Source organism: Neomonachus schauinslandi, chromosome 15 (genome assembly GCF_002201575.2).
Source record: "Neomonachus schauinslandi chromosome 15, ASM220157v2, whole genome shotgun sequence".
Classification (NCBI taxonomy): domain Eukaryota; kingdom Metazoa; phylum Chordata; class Mammalia; order Carnivora; family Phocidae; genus Neomonachus; species Neomonachus schauinslandi.
Genome location: NC_058417.1, coordinates 37706105 through 37720737, shown reverse-complemented (window position 1 = coordinate 37720737; position 14633 = coordinate 37706105).

Below are 14633 nucleotides of genomic sequence, written 5' to 3'. Positions count from 1 at the left end.
CCATCTTCTCAAATTGACCTATAAATTCAATGCAATCCCCATTTGACAGATTAATTATTAAGTCTTTAAAAAGAAAGAAATTCTGACACATACTACAACATGGACGAACCTTGAAGACTATGGAGAATTAGTGTTTAAGGGGGACAGAGTTTCAGGTGAGAAGGCGAAAAAGTTCTGGAGATGGGTAATGGTGATGGTTGTACAATAATGTGAGTGTACTTACGCAACATACACTTACAAATTGTTAAAATGGTAAGTGTTATGTATATTTTACCACAATAAAGAACGGTTAATACAAAATTCCAGATAATATTCATCTCTGGGGTAAAAATAGGAGATGCAGTTGGAGAGGTACACACGTGAGTCTTCTGGGACATGATAATGTTCTTTCTTGGCCTGGAAATAGATTCCCACGTGTTCATTTTATTGTTGTTGTTATTTTTTTTTAAGATTTTATTTATTTATTTGACAGAGAGAGAGAGACAGCGAGAGCAGGAACACAAGCAGGGGGAGTGGGAGAGGGAGAAGCAGACTTCCTGCCGAGCAGGGAGCCCCATGTGGGGCTCGATCCCAGGACCCGGGGATCACGACCTGAGCCGAAGGCAGACGCTTAACGACTGAGCCACCTAGGCGCCCCTATTGTTGTTTGTTAAAGTAAACATATATTTCCATGCATGATTTGTATGTATGCATGCATGATTTTGTATGCATGCCATATTCCTCTTAAATTTTAAGCACATATAAACCCGTGCTAAAACAATAATGAAAAGCAAGGAGATATAGAAGCACAAATTCAGGATAATGGTTGCCTCCGAGGGGAGAGGGAAGGAAGGGGACCCTAGGGAACTTCAGAGGTCACGCTGATTTTTTTTCTAAAACTGAGTGGTGGGGTAGACACCGGAGTCCCTTACATCGTGATTCTTTACTCCTTACATGTATTTTACTCATTTTATTTATTCAATAGTTAATAAATGTAATTTTAAAAGAAATCCTTAATATATGTGTATATTTTTAAAGTTCGGCTTTATGGGGCGCTTGGGTGGCTCAGTTGGTTAAGTGTCTGCCTTCTGCTCGGGTCATGATCCCAGGGTTCCGGAATCGAGTCCCAAGTCAGGCTCCTTGTTCAGCCGAGAGTGGGCTTCCCCTTCTCCCTCTGCTGCTCCCCCTGCTTGTGCTCCCTCACTCTCTCTCTGTCAAATAAATGAATAAAATCTTAAAAGAAAATAAAGTTTGGCTTTATCTGTAAATCCGGCATGTGTCAAACACTGAGGCCAGCTGCTTCATCGGGGTTCTTATCTAGGCTACTTCTTCCCTAATAACCTTTGTGAAGCCATCGGATGACCACCATGGTCTTGTGACGTGATGAACGGACAACTTCAGAGCCTAATAAACGATCACTCTCCTTTATGCAGGTGGTTAAAAGGAGAACGTGCCCTCCTTTGGGCTATATTAAAGTTCTGCTGCAGCTCTATCAGTTCCTTACAGGGTAGAAATTGGGCCACTATGTCCCCAGGCTGCATTCAGCCCATTAGCTTTCTCTGTCTTTTTCCCAACATCAACAAAGAAACAATACGGAAAATACAACCACATAAAAGATCCTGTCATATTTGACAAAGGAAACATTTTTTCTAGGATGAAGTACCAAGCATCTCTATTCTATCAGAAAGTGAGTAGGGCTTATCATGGGGGGCCGGAGAGCCATTTGGCTGAGCCCTCACAGTCACAGAAGACCTCAGACTTAGATCTTTGACTTCATCTCCAAATGAGATTACGATACAGTCACAAAGACACACAAAAAAGATGAAAACATTTGTTACGCAGTTAAGTGTATGTCTCCATACCAGGCCACACTTCCTGCAGGTGTCCTGAGAATTAATAGTTGTTATGAGTCCTTTTCGTTATCTTGGGACCAGCAGTTATATGGCAAGGTGGTTTTTGTTTTGGAATTCTAATTCATTAAATGTAAGTATTTAAAAATTTAGTGCAAATTTTATAACACTGCTTTGGCATTTCTTCATTTTGTAATAAATCAGGAGACTTTAAAACTTAGGGTTGTCAGAAGTAGCAAGGAAAAATACAGAACGGAGCACCTGGGTGGCTCAGTCGTTAAGCGTCTGCCTTCGGCTCAGGTCATGATCCCGGGGTCCTGGGATTGAGCCCCGCATTGGGCTCCCTGCTCAGCGGGAAGCCTGCTTCTCCCTCTCCCACTCCCCCTGCTTGTGTTCCCTCTCTCGCTGTATCTCTCACTGTCAAATAAATAAAATCTTTAAAAAAAAAAAAGAAAGAAAGAAAAATACAGAACACCCAGTTAAATTTTAATTTCAGATAAATAAAGTAATTTTTTAGGATGAATATGTAGCATACAAAATTAGGGACATATTTACACTTAACAAAGTGTTTATTGTTTATCTGAAATTAAAATTTAACTGGGTGTCCTGTATTTTTTCTGGCAGCCCTAGTAATGATGTACTCAGTCTTTCCATTTCTGTGTACCCTGGCATGGGCAGAAAAAGTAACATTCATTGAGTGTCTGCTATGGATCAGCCAAGTACATTACAAGTGAGATCTCATTTAAATCTTGCCACAGTCCTATGGCACAACCCTATATTATCACTCCACAGTCCTATGACACAGTCCTATCTTATTACTCCATTTTATAAGTAAACACAAAGCTGGAGTAATTTACTCAAGCTGAGACAGCAGACATGGGATGGATGAAGAATCAAATTCAAGTTTGCTTCCCCAATCTGTACTTTCTCCCTCTCTGTGCACTTTCTACTAGAAAGCTTTCACATGGCTTTTTAAAAGATTTTAATCAAAAAGAGATAGAGTTCTCTTGCCATTTGCAACGACATAGATGGAGCTAGAGAGTATAATGCTAAGCAAAATAAGTCAGACAGAGAAAGACAAATACCATATTATTTCACTCATATGTGGAATTTAAGAAACAAAAAAGCAAAGGAAAAAAATGAGAGTCAAAGCAAGACATATCATAGACAACAATCTGATGGTTACCAGAGGGGAGGGGGGGGGGGGGGGGGGGTTAAATGGGTGACGGAAATTAAGGCGTGTGCTTGGGATGAGTGCAGGGTGATGTGTGGAAGTGTTGACTCACGATATTGCACACCTGAAACTAATATAACACTGTATGTTAAGTAACTGGAATTAAAATAAAAACTTTTAAAAAAGAGAGCATTCTGGAAATACTCCAAAGGCTTTTTAATCAAAACTTAGTATTTCGTGTGAAATATTTTATTATATCTAATTAAGTGTGTTTGCATGGCATGGAATGTAATTATAAATGAAATCTGCATAGCCTGACAAGTTTCAAGGAATTTTAATGAGTTTTGCCTTAGGAAGGTCAGATAATCTCTCTGGAGCTCGGTTTCCTCATCTGTGAAAAGAAGGGGTTTGTGACAACTAACGTGCTTTCCAGTCCTCTACCTTTGGGATTTCCACGCCTCAGGCGGAGGGGGGAAACGACGTGTTAAGATCTTTTACGGCTCTCTGCTGCCACCTGCCGGAAAAATTACAGCGCCCATTTCTGCTTGAAATGCTCTCTGTTCGGTAACCAGCCAGTACCCTTGATCCTGAAGCTTGTTTACTTAATAATTTCAGTCAATTAATGAGAATTATAGTTCTCTGAGTTTTCTCAGTTTCAGTGTTTTCCATTTGTAAGACAGTCCAAATGAGTCAAGCCTGAACTTTGACCATCTGGAAATTAATTTTTTAGCAGGTTTTCCCACAGGGATGTATTTTTATACTTGTCCAGTGTTTTGCAATGACTGTCCTGCCAAATCTACTCACCTGGAATTTGCTTTAATACTTGCCATTAGTAAAAACAAAACAAAACAAAAAATTGCCATTAGTGTTGCATTCATGAGGTCTTATAAAAGGTAGTAGAACAGAGAAAAGATATTTTGCTTAAAGTATTTTTTAAAGATTTCTTTCTTTTTTTAAGGTTTTATTTATTTATTTATGAGAAACAAAGAGAGAGAGAGGCAGAGGGAGAAGCAGGCTCCCCGCTGAGCAGGGACCCGATCCCAGGACCCTGGGATCATGACCCAAGTCGAAGGCCGATGCCTAACCGACTGAGTCACCCAGGCACCCCTGGAGTCTAGTTTTTTTAACTGGAAAAAAAAATTCCTAAATTAAAGGCTGAGTTGTATGTTCACTGTACTGGAATTAAAATTAAAAAAACTTAAAAAAATTAAGGCTCAGTAATGGCCTTAAAATTTTTTTTTACAAATAAACTATTTTTTAGAGCAGTTTTAGGCTCCCAACAAAATTGAGTAGAAGTTATAGAAGTTTTCCATATACCCATGCCCCACCCTCACACACACACAGCCTCCCCCTGCATCAGCATCCCCCCCCCCAGAGTGGTACAATTGTTAAAACTGACGAACTTATATAGATACATCATTGTCACCAAAAGTCCACAGTTCACATGAGGGTTCACTCTTGGTGGTGTACATTCTATGGGTTTTGACAAATGTATCATGACATGTATCCACCATTATAGTATCACACAAAATATTTTCAGTACCCTAAAAATCCTCTGCATTCTGCCTCTTCGATCCTCCCTCCTCCCCAATCCTTGGCAATCCCTGGTCCTTTTACTATCTCCACAGTTTTGCCTTTTCCACATGTTACGTAATTGGAATCATACAATATGCTGCCTTTCAGACTGGCTTCTTTCACTTGGTAATATGCATTTAAGTTTTCTCTGTGTCTTTTCATGGTTTGATAGCTCATTTCTTTTTAGCACTGAATAATATTCCATTGACTGGATGTACCGCAGTTTGTTTATCTGTTCATCTACTGAAAGACATCTCGGTTGCTTTCAAGTTTTGGCAGTTATGAATAAAGCTGCTATAAACATCCATGTGCAGGTTTTTGTGTGACATAAGCTTTCAACTCCTTTGGGTAAATACCAAGGAGCATGATTCCTGGATCATCTGGTAAGATTATGTTCAGTTTCGTAAGAGATCACCAAACTGCTTTCCAGAATGGCTGTACCATTTTGCATTCCCACCAGCAATAAATCACAGTTCCTATTGTTCCACATACTCACCAGCATCTGGTATTGTCAGAGTTTGGGATTCAGGCCATTCTAATAAGTGTGTCCTGGGATGGTTGTTTAAATTTGCAATTCCTTGATGACAACATGATGATGTGGAGCATGTTATCATCTGCTTATTTGCTATTTGTGTATCTTTTTCTGTGAGGTATCTCTTCAGGTCTTTTGCTCATTGTTCAGTTGTTCATTTTCTTACAGTTGAGTTTTAGAAGTTCTTTGTATATTTTGGATAACAGTCCTTTATAAACTAAGTCTTTTGCAAGTATTTGCTCCCACTCTGTGGTTCATCGGCCTTAATTTTAAAGCAAAACCACTTTCCAGAATTCCCATCATAACGCTAAAAGAGCAGTCTGAATAATTCAATCATAAAATATAAAATATAGGACTAAATATATAGCCGGTTGGGGTTGAGTCAGCTTGAGAGGGTGGGAGCCAACAGCTAGTCCCTTCATATCTGAATCCACATTATCTCAGGGTTTTGTTGTATACTTGCCAGGAGCTTGATGTAATCTGAAGGGCAATAAAATTAGAATCCTACTTCCTTCTAAAAATTAACCTTGGGGTAGGGCTTCTTTTGAAAGGAGATCAGGAAAAGATTTGGGGAAAAAGAGGTAATACCCACTAATGGCTGTGCTTTCTGTTCCTTCTGCCTCGTGACTTCCCAGACAGAACTATCAACAGGCTTAGGTAGTTAAATACATTTATTTATTACCATCTTTCGGTTTATAATGATACTCATTAAAACTTCCAAAACTACTTTCCAACCCTTCCATTTATGGTACCGTAATATGCAACAGTGCATATTATTAATATTTTTCCTGATAAAACAAATAACACTGGCTCCATACACAGAGCTTGGAAAACCTGGAAATGCAGAAAAGAAAAAACCACTTAGTTACAGCTCCCTTCATATTGCCATGCAAAAATAACTATGCCAACATATTAATGGTGTCATTCCTTCCAATATTTTATACACTTAGAGACACATTTTTCCTTCAAAAATAGTATTACACTAGGGTGCCTGGGTGGCTCAGTTGGTTAAGCGACTGCCTTCGGCTCAGGTCATGATCCTGGAGTCCCTGGATCGAGTCCCGCATCAGGCTCCCTGCAGGGAGCCTGCTTCTCCCTCTGACCCTCCCCCCTCTCATGTGCTCTCTCTCATTCTCTCTGTCTCAAATAAATAAATAAAATCTTAAAAAAAAAATAGTATTACACTATACATATGACTTTATATTTGTTAACATATACTTTTCTAGGCAAATTCTGACGTGACTCAAGTGTGATTCCTCAAACTGGCTTCCTGCCAGGATGCTGGAGTTGAAAACCTTGGGAAAGATGTTTAATTCCTTGGACCTTGGTGTCCTTGTCTGAAAAGTGAAGAATTTCTTGCCATTCTCTGCCAAAGCCTATTTTGGGATGATATTTCATCACTATGTCACATCCTGAGGACTCTAGGTAACAGCCCCTAGCTCCACATACCCTCAGTTTATATGGAGTTTTATTTTTTGTTAGTATGTATTTTCAACTGCCCTATGCAAATCACTGGAATCTGTCTTATTATTTTTGCTAGCAATTTTTGTGATTCAGCTGACTAGTCTTTAAAAATAAAAAATAAAAATAAAATACCATCTTTTTAGTAAAAAAGGATGACAAAAGAGAAGCTAAAATATCCATCATTGGGCTTTACTCTTGATGTGTAAAGAAATCAATGCTCAAGGGGCACCTGGGTGGCTCAGTCATTAAGCATCTGCCTTCAGCTCAGGTCATGATCCCAGAGTCCTGGGATCGAGCCCGCATCGGACTCCCTGCTCAGCGGGAAGCCTGCTTCTTCCCCTCCCATTCCTCCTGTTTGTGTTCCCTCTCTCGCTGTGTCTCTCTCTGTCAAATAAATAAATAAAATATTAAAAAAAAAAAAGAAAGAAATGCACAAAAGTAGAGGAGGAAAATCACTATATTTCAATTCAATTCAGACAATTATGATTTAGTAAGAAAAAAGGTAAGAAACTTAGGGACGAAAATAAGGCAACATCAATAGAACACAACAAGAGTTGTGGACGGAATAGGATTTGGACGGAATAGGATGGACGTATATTTTGGATAACAGTCCTCAGATGGACGGAATAGGATTTGGAAACTCTAAGGAAATCCAACTAGAAAGGAAATTACTTTGTCTAAAGAAGGGAAGTTAGAGGTGGCTTTAATTGCATTCAATTATATAAAAGACATAAGCCAATTGTGTGTCTTCTCTATCAAGAACCAACAGGAAATTGGTTTAGGCTGTAGTTAGATTAATTTCTATATTAAAAACTGTTGATAAAGGGATGGAAAAGAAGGCAAAATGTACCGAAAATGGAAAATGTGCTCACCTTTTGTACAGGGATGGCTGTTATACCCTGATATCTGCTCTTTCCTTCTTTTTTTTTTTTTCCGTTAAGAGATTTGGGGGGGGGGCAGAGGCAGAGGGAGAGGAGAGAGAAAATTTCCAGGAGATGCCATGCCCAGGACCCTGAGATCATGACCTGAGTGGAAACCAAGAGTCCAACATGCAACCAACTGAGCCACCCAGATGCTCCCTGTTCCTCCCTTCTTACATAGTAACAGAATCCCCTATTTTTCAGTTGGGCACAGGGCCCTATGAAATATTTTCTAGTTAAGAGTGACCATGTTACTAAGTTCTGACCAAATCCATGTCAAGGAAAGAGCCTTTAAAGGGTCAAAGAGGGGGCGCCTGGATGGCTCAGTCAGTTAAGCGTCTGACTTGGTTTCTGCTCAGGTCATGATCTTAGGTTCATGGGATTGAGCCCCGCATCAGGCTCTGTGCTCAGTGGGGAGTCTGTTTCTCTCCTTCTCCCTCTGCTCCTCCCCACACTTGCGTGTGCTCTCTCTCTCCCAAATAAATAAACTTAAAAAAAATAATAATAAAATAAAGGGTCAGAGAGAAGTCTCTTCTTCCCCTTTCCTTCTTCCTGCAGGCTGAAATGTGAATATGATGCTTTGAGTTCAAGCTGCCATCTTGAGCCATGAGGTGGAAGCCACAGGGGGAGGATGAAAAGCAAGAAGATAGAACCTGGATTCCAGATGATTGCTAAGCTGCCACACCAGCCCTGATTGCTTATCTCTAGACCTTGTTTATGTGAGAAAAACACATTTTATCTTGCTTAAGCTACAGTAGTTGGGAGTTCTCTATCACTTGCAGCCTAACCTAATTTTAAGTGGTATCACTCTGACAACCAGAAATTAACTTTAAAAACTTTATCCTAAGATGAATATACAAAGTGCTCCTTGCAGCCTTAAGTAGCAAAATATTGAAAACAATCTAATGATGCAGAACCAATTAAACAAATTTGTATGATATAGCTTATAGTGAAATACTATGTAACTAGTAAAAAGAATGAGAGCGATTTATATTTTCGACCAGGAAAGATCCCATCAGGAAGGAAATGTACCAAAGTGGCATTAGTAGTTATCACCCCGTAGAAAGATTAGGTTGATTTTGGTGGGGGGTGGGGTGGGGTGGGACTTGTGTACATTTTTACTTTTTTTTTTTTCTGCAGTGAACATTGATTTCTTGTAGGAATTTTCAATTAATATTTTTAAGAAGAAACCCAGCATATTGTTTTAACCTATAAAAATCTGTGGAGGGGCTCCTGGGTGGCTCAGTCGTTGAGCGTCTGCTTTCGGCTCAGGTCATGATCCCAGGGTCCTGGGATCAAGCCCTGCACGGGGCTCCCTGCTCGGCAGGAAGCCTGCCTCTCCCTCTCCCACTCCCCCTGCTTGTGTTCCCTCTCTCACTGTGTCTCTCTCTGTCAAATAAATAAAATCTTTAAAAAAAAAAAAATCTGTGGAATTTCCTCCCCCAAAGTTTTTATAGAATGTTACAGGTAACCAGCTATTTTTGAATAATTTAGGCCAGCTTTCCCCCTACTCTGAAATTCAGGGGTGAAGATATAATTTTATCACACAGTATCAACCAAAGGTAAAGGGAATGATATTCAAGATTTTCGTGACATACTAGTGAGATGCTCATTTTCTTAAATAAAAATAATTGCGACCCATCTCCCTGCCCACACGTGGCACATCTGGGAGTCAATTTATATTTGGATCCTTGCAAGATTCTGAGTATCAAGTAAAACAGCTACAGCACCATCTAAGTTTGGGTGGGTGTACGTGTGTGTATGGGATTGTAGCAGAAGCAGAGAGGAAATACCAAGTGAACCAACTCATCTCTAAGTTGAGACTCCATTGCTAGTGCTTTCAAAGAGCTCACAGAATAACAGGATAACCAAGACCTGTCCGTAATTAACCATGAGTCAAGGCAGAATGAAGTGCCTACAGAGCAGTACCAGAATGAAGAAGGTTCAAAAGCGGAAAAACATTTCTCATTATAGGCATTTTTAAAGGTTTAAGATGCTTAGAGGAAGTAGCCTGGGAAATGGCCTAAGTCCATATATCTCAAACTTGACTGTGGATTTTGTTAAAATGCAGGTTCTGATTTGGGAGGCCTGGGGTAGGGTCTGAGATTCTGCATTTCTAACAAGCTCTCAGGTCAGGCTGTGGGTCTTGGGACTCCTCTTCCAGAAGCAATAGTCTAAAGTTAGGGTGTCAAAAGGTAGAGTTTGAAGAGAGAGATTTCTGAGCAGAGAAATCCGCATGAACCACACCACCAGGGTGACAGCAAGGGAGTCAGTGTTGGAGAAGTAAGGAGAGTTTGAGGAGTTACCTGGAGACATAAAATTCAGCCACACTGAGGCAGGCCTTGAAGGCCAGGTTGAGAAGCTTCTACTTAATTAGAGGCAATAAGGAGCCACTGAAGGCTTTTGGGAAAGGGAATGATATAATCAGTAACTAAAATCTTCATATAAATCCCAATGAATAAAACAAGCTTAATAAATCAATAAATATTTGAAGTTACTTAATTTGGAGTCCATCAGCAAACATGTACTCAACGTTCCCCTGCTCTTTATGACTACAAAATTAAGTGCAGGGCCTTGGAAGGGGTCTGTCCCAGTAGGAGGCCCTGAAGCTTAAATTTCAGTTGGCTCATGGTAGATCCACCCCTGTATCTGTTGTTCTTCCATATATGAAGGATACAAAAGAGATATAAGGCATCTTAAAGAGTTCACAATGTCGTTTAGGAGGGAAAGCATACTTATTGAAGAAACAAGCTACATGCAAGGTGTGACTCTTAAAGTAGGACCTGGGGGAAGATTTAGAAGGAGGGAAATAATTTTTTTTTAAGTTTATTTGTTTTTTCTTTTAGTAATCTCTACACCCAACGTGGGGCTGGAACTCACAACCTTGAGATCAAGGGTCACATGCTCTACTGACTGAGCCAGCCAGGCACCCTCGTAAATCTTTTTTTTTTTTTTTTTAAGATTTTATTTCTTTATTTGACAGAGACACAGCGAGAGAGGGAACACAAGCAGGGGGAGTGGGAGAGGGAGAAGCAGGCTTCCCGCGGAGCAGGGAGCCCAATGCGGGGCTCGATCCCAGGACGCTGGGATCATGACCTGAGCCAAAGGCAGACGCTTTAACGACTGAGCCACCCAGGCACCCCGGTAAATCATTTTTGATGGAAGTTTCAACACAAGGAGGTAGGCGTAAATCTGCTAAGGAGACACCTCCTCCATCCATTCTCCCGACCCCTCATCCCCACAGGAGTAGCAGGTCTGTCTCCTTGGGAAGGAACAGAATACATGTTAGTCCAGGTCAGGTGCTTGTGACCCTTAGCCACTGGACGGCAGAAACTGTACTTACCCTGCAGTTACCACTGGGCTTGGCAGAAAGTAGGCTTGGATCAAATATAACAAATGAATGAACAAGTAGAGGGAAAGAGATAATAGAGAACGCTGAAGAAATGGTAGAGATTTGAGTGTGATGTGGCTGGCAAGACAAAGTAACTGTACACTCTTGAGATGGGAAATGACAACGTGGACCCAAAGTACTTCTCCCTCAACTGGACTGCCAATCCAGTGGGCACCAGTAGTATTCATCTAATAGACACCTTGTGGAACCCAGCAGCACTCAGCACTACTGACCATGCCTCATTCTTGAAGCACTCCATTTCCAGCTTCCACGACTCCATTCTCTCCTGGCTTTCTGCAGTTTACTCTACCAGAGGCTCCTTTTTGAATTGCTCTAAGAACTTGTCTTACTTTTCCCAATCTTTGAATGTCCAAAAATGTATCTCTCCAGCCCAGAGTTTTTCTTCCAACCTCCAGATAACTACTTTCTTGATAGCTCTACTTGGATGTGTCCTAGACACATCAAATTTACTATCTGCAAAATTAAACTCTTCATTTTCTGCTAGAAACACTCCTCCCCACTTGCATATCTTAGTAAATGGGATTAACATCCACCCACTCATTAAAATCAGAAGCCTGGGAATCATTCATATCTTCTTCCTTTCTCTCCCACCAATGTCTAATATATCAGCAAATTCAGTTACTTCTATGCCCAAAATATATCTCAAACCTATCTCTCCAGGGCCACTACTCTAGTCAGGCAACAACATCCTAACAGATCTCCCCTCTTCTATTTCTATCAGCCTCATTTATTCTCCACATAAAAGCCAGAGAAATCTTTCAATGATATAAATCAGGTTATATCACTCTCTGCTTAAAACTTCTCCATGACTTTCCATGACACTTGGAATAAAATGTGAACTGCTCACCACTCAGAATCTTTGTATCCATTAGGTACTCCTGGCCCACTGCCTAGGGGCTGAGATCTTCATTAAGCTATAAAAAATGTTTGAGATAGGGAAAAAAAAGAACTAGCTCCGAAAAACTACAGTCAAAATTAATCAATGTTTGTGACTACATAATATAACAATATGTTAACTAATCCTAAATGTAAAATCAATTGTTATGTGGTCATTTATGTATTTTATTTTAATAAAGGATGTGGGTATAAAGTGGAGTGGGTCCCCGAAAGCTCGAGGATATAGAGCCTACAGGGTTTCTACAATGAGCCTCTTTTAAGGCCTTTATATAGGGTCCTTTGTACCCCATCTGTGCCTACCTCTCCATGATGCTACTCTCCTACTTACTAAACTCAGCCAGGCAGCCTTGCAAATCCCTACAATGTACCAAAATCTTTCCTGCTGTTCCCTTTGCCCCAAGCCCTTTTCCTGACTGGTTCCTTCTCCTCCGCTAGTTCTCAAATTCAGTGTAACCTCCTTAAAGGGCCCTTCCCGACCAGTCCTTTTAAAGTAGGCAGCCCCCCATACCATCTTATTTTCTGTTGCCTTATTTCCTCCATAACACTGTTTATGCTATCTTTCCCATTAGACTAATAAGCTCCATGAAGGCCAGAAAATACATGTGTCTTGTTCTCTGTTGTATCCTTAGGGCCTGCTCCAGTAACTGGCCCAGAGCAGGCTTTAATAAATAGCTACTGAATGAATGAATAAATGAATGAGAACTTCCATCTTCGAGGGAAGAGGGCCCAGCTAGTAAGTTCTGTCTTGGACTCCATCTGGGAAGGCTGGAGGCACAAATCCTCGTCTGATTCTAGGAACCCAGATAGGTTTAAAAAGGAATGTCTGCAGGTTTCTTCCAACATTAGTTTTGATGAAAGCTCTTGTAACTTACCCTTCTGGGGTGGGGGCAGGGGGAACAAAAAACGGGCTCAAAACTAGGTTGAAAGGAAACGAAGTGGTTTGGAACAGACGCCTGGAGCGCCAGGTTGGGGCTCTTCCTTTGCACCCTCCCCTCCCCAAGACTCTAACGGCTCCACCCCTTCCTGTCTTCAGCTTGGGCTCGGTTTGGGCTCCGAGGACCTCATCCTCGTTAATTATTCATGGAGTGGGGGGGCCACTATTGGGTGCCGCTCTTTTACTATTCATGAGGAGGCGGGATCTCTTTCCTACGGGGGCTCCTGAGAGCGTTCTAAAATATTCATGAGGGAGGAGGGCACTATGGGAGCGGGGGGCGTGTCTTGCTATTCGTGAGGAGGCGGGGCTTCTTTCCCGCTGGGGCTCCTGGGAGGGTTCTAAAATATTCTTGAGGCCACGGGGGCGTCTGGGAGGCGGGAACGCAGCTCCGGAGCCGACTGGAGCTGGACCCGCCCTCAAGCCGGCGGGAAAACCTTGAGGAGATATTTTCTTTTTTAAACATTAAGAAATTTGAGGATGGTGGGGCAGAACAACTAAATCCCATTTGCCTGTGATTCCTTAGCCGGAAAACTGTCAAAATCTGTGGTAAAAAGAGATTTTTTTTTCCCCAGTACTTTCTTGAGATAGTTTCATCTTTTCATGGACTGAAGGGGGTAAAAAATGCATCACCATGTGGTTGGATTCTTATATTGGCCAGTTTATGCTTTATGGTGTCCCTGGTTTACCTCTCTGGAGGTGTTTGGGGCCAATACCCGAGCAGATGTGGTGGGTTTCTTTTAAGGGTTTTCTTAGGTTGGAACAAAATAGAAATCGCGGTGAATTGCTGTTGGACGGTTTTCTCTGAAAGGGGGGGGAAGTTCAGCCAAGAAGGCCCTCAAAGCCTTTCACAGTCAATAACGAGTAGGGTGGAACGGAGGCATGGAAACATTTTATTACTATTATTTTGGTCAGTGATTCTCGTTCTCTTGGGGGGGGGGAGGAGAAAACCCGAAATAGTTTGGGGTTACACCTTCAGGAAACCCCGAAATAGTTTGGGGTTACGCCTGCATTCCCCCCAAAGCGTCCAGGTCTGAGTGAGGAAAATAAGGAATTATAAGAGGAGACTTCGGTGTTAAAAGAATGGGCCCAATGCGTTTTAATTCTCGGAGGTTTAAATATACACACTCAGTGGTTGACACGCTGAAGTCCCCTGGGTCCCAGGTGTCAGTGAGTCTGTGAAGAGCCCACAGGCCCCACCCAAGTCTCACTTTACACGTTTCTCAGAGACAGGACAAATCGTAGGCCAGTTTTATAATTTTATTACAATGAAAATGCTTTAAAGTGCCTACTGTGAAAAGTTAAAAACAACCTCATGGATTAAATAAATCAACATTCTTCCATTTGGTGGATTTACATGCAGCCTTTAAAATATATATACTTGTAGAAGTATCTATTGACATGGAAAGAAATTAGTTTTACTTAAAATTACAGTTGAAAAAAGCAGATTACAAAATAGTATGAACAGTGATTTTTTTTTGTTAGAATATATATATATATTCTCTATATAGTTGTATATATATATATGATTCTGGAAGGCTATAAACCGAAGTGTTTATAAGTGAATTTAATTGTCTTCTTTTTGTTTTGCTGTATTTTATAAACTTTTTGACATGGGATATGTTACTTGTGTAATTTTATTGGTTATTTTATTTTATTTTTTTTAAAAGATTTTATTTATTATTTTTTTGACAGAGAGAGACCTAGCGAGAGAGGGAACGCAAGCAGGGGGAGTGGGAGAGGGAGAAGAAGGCTTCCCGCTGAGCAGGGAGCCCGATGCGGGGCTCGATCCCAGGACCCTGGGACATGACCTGAGCCAAAGGCAGACGCTTAACGACTGAGCCACCCGGGTGCCCTTATTGATTATTATAAAATAGCTTCTAATTTAAGTGCTCATGG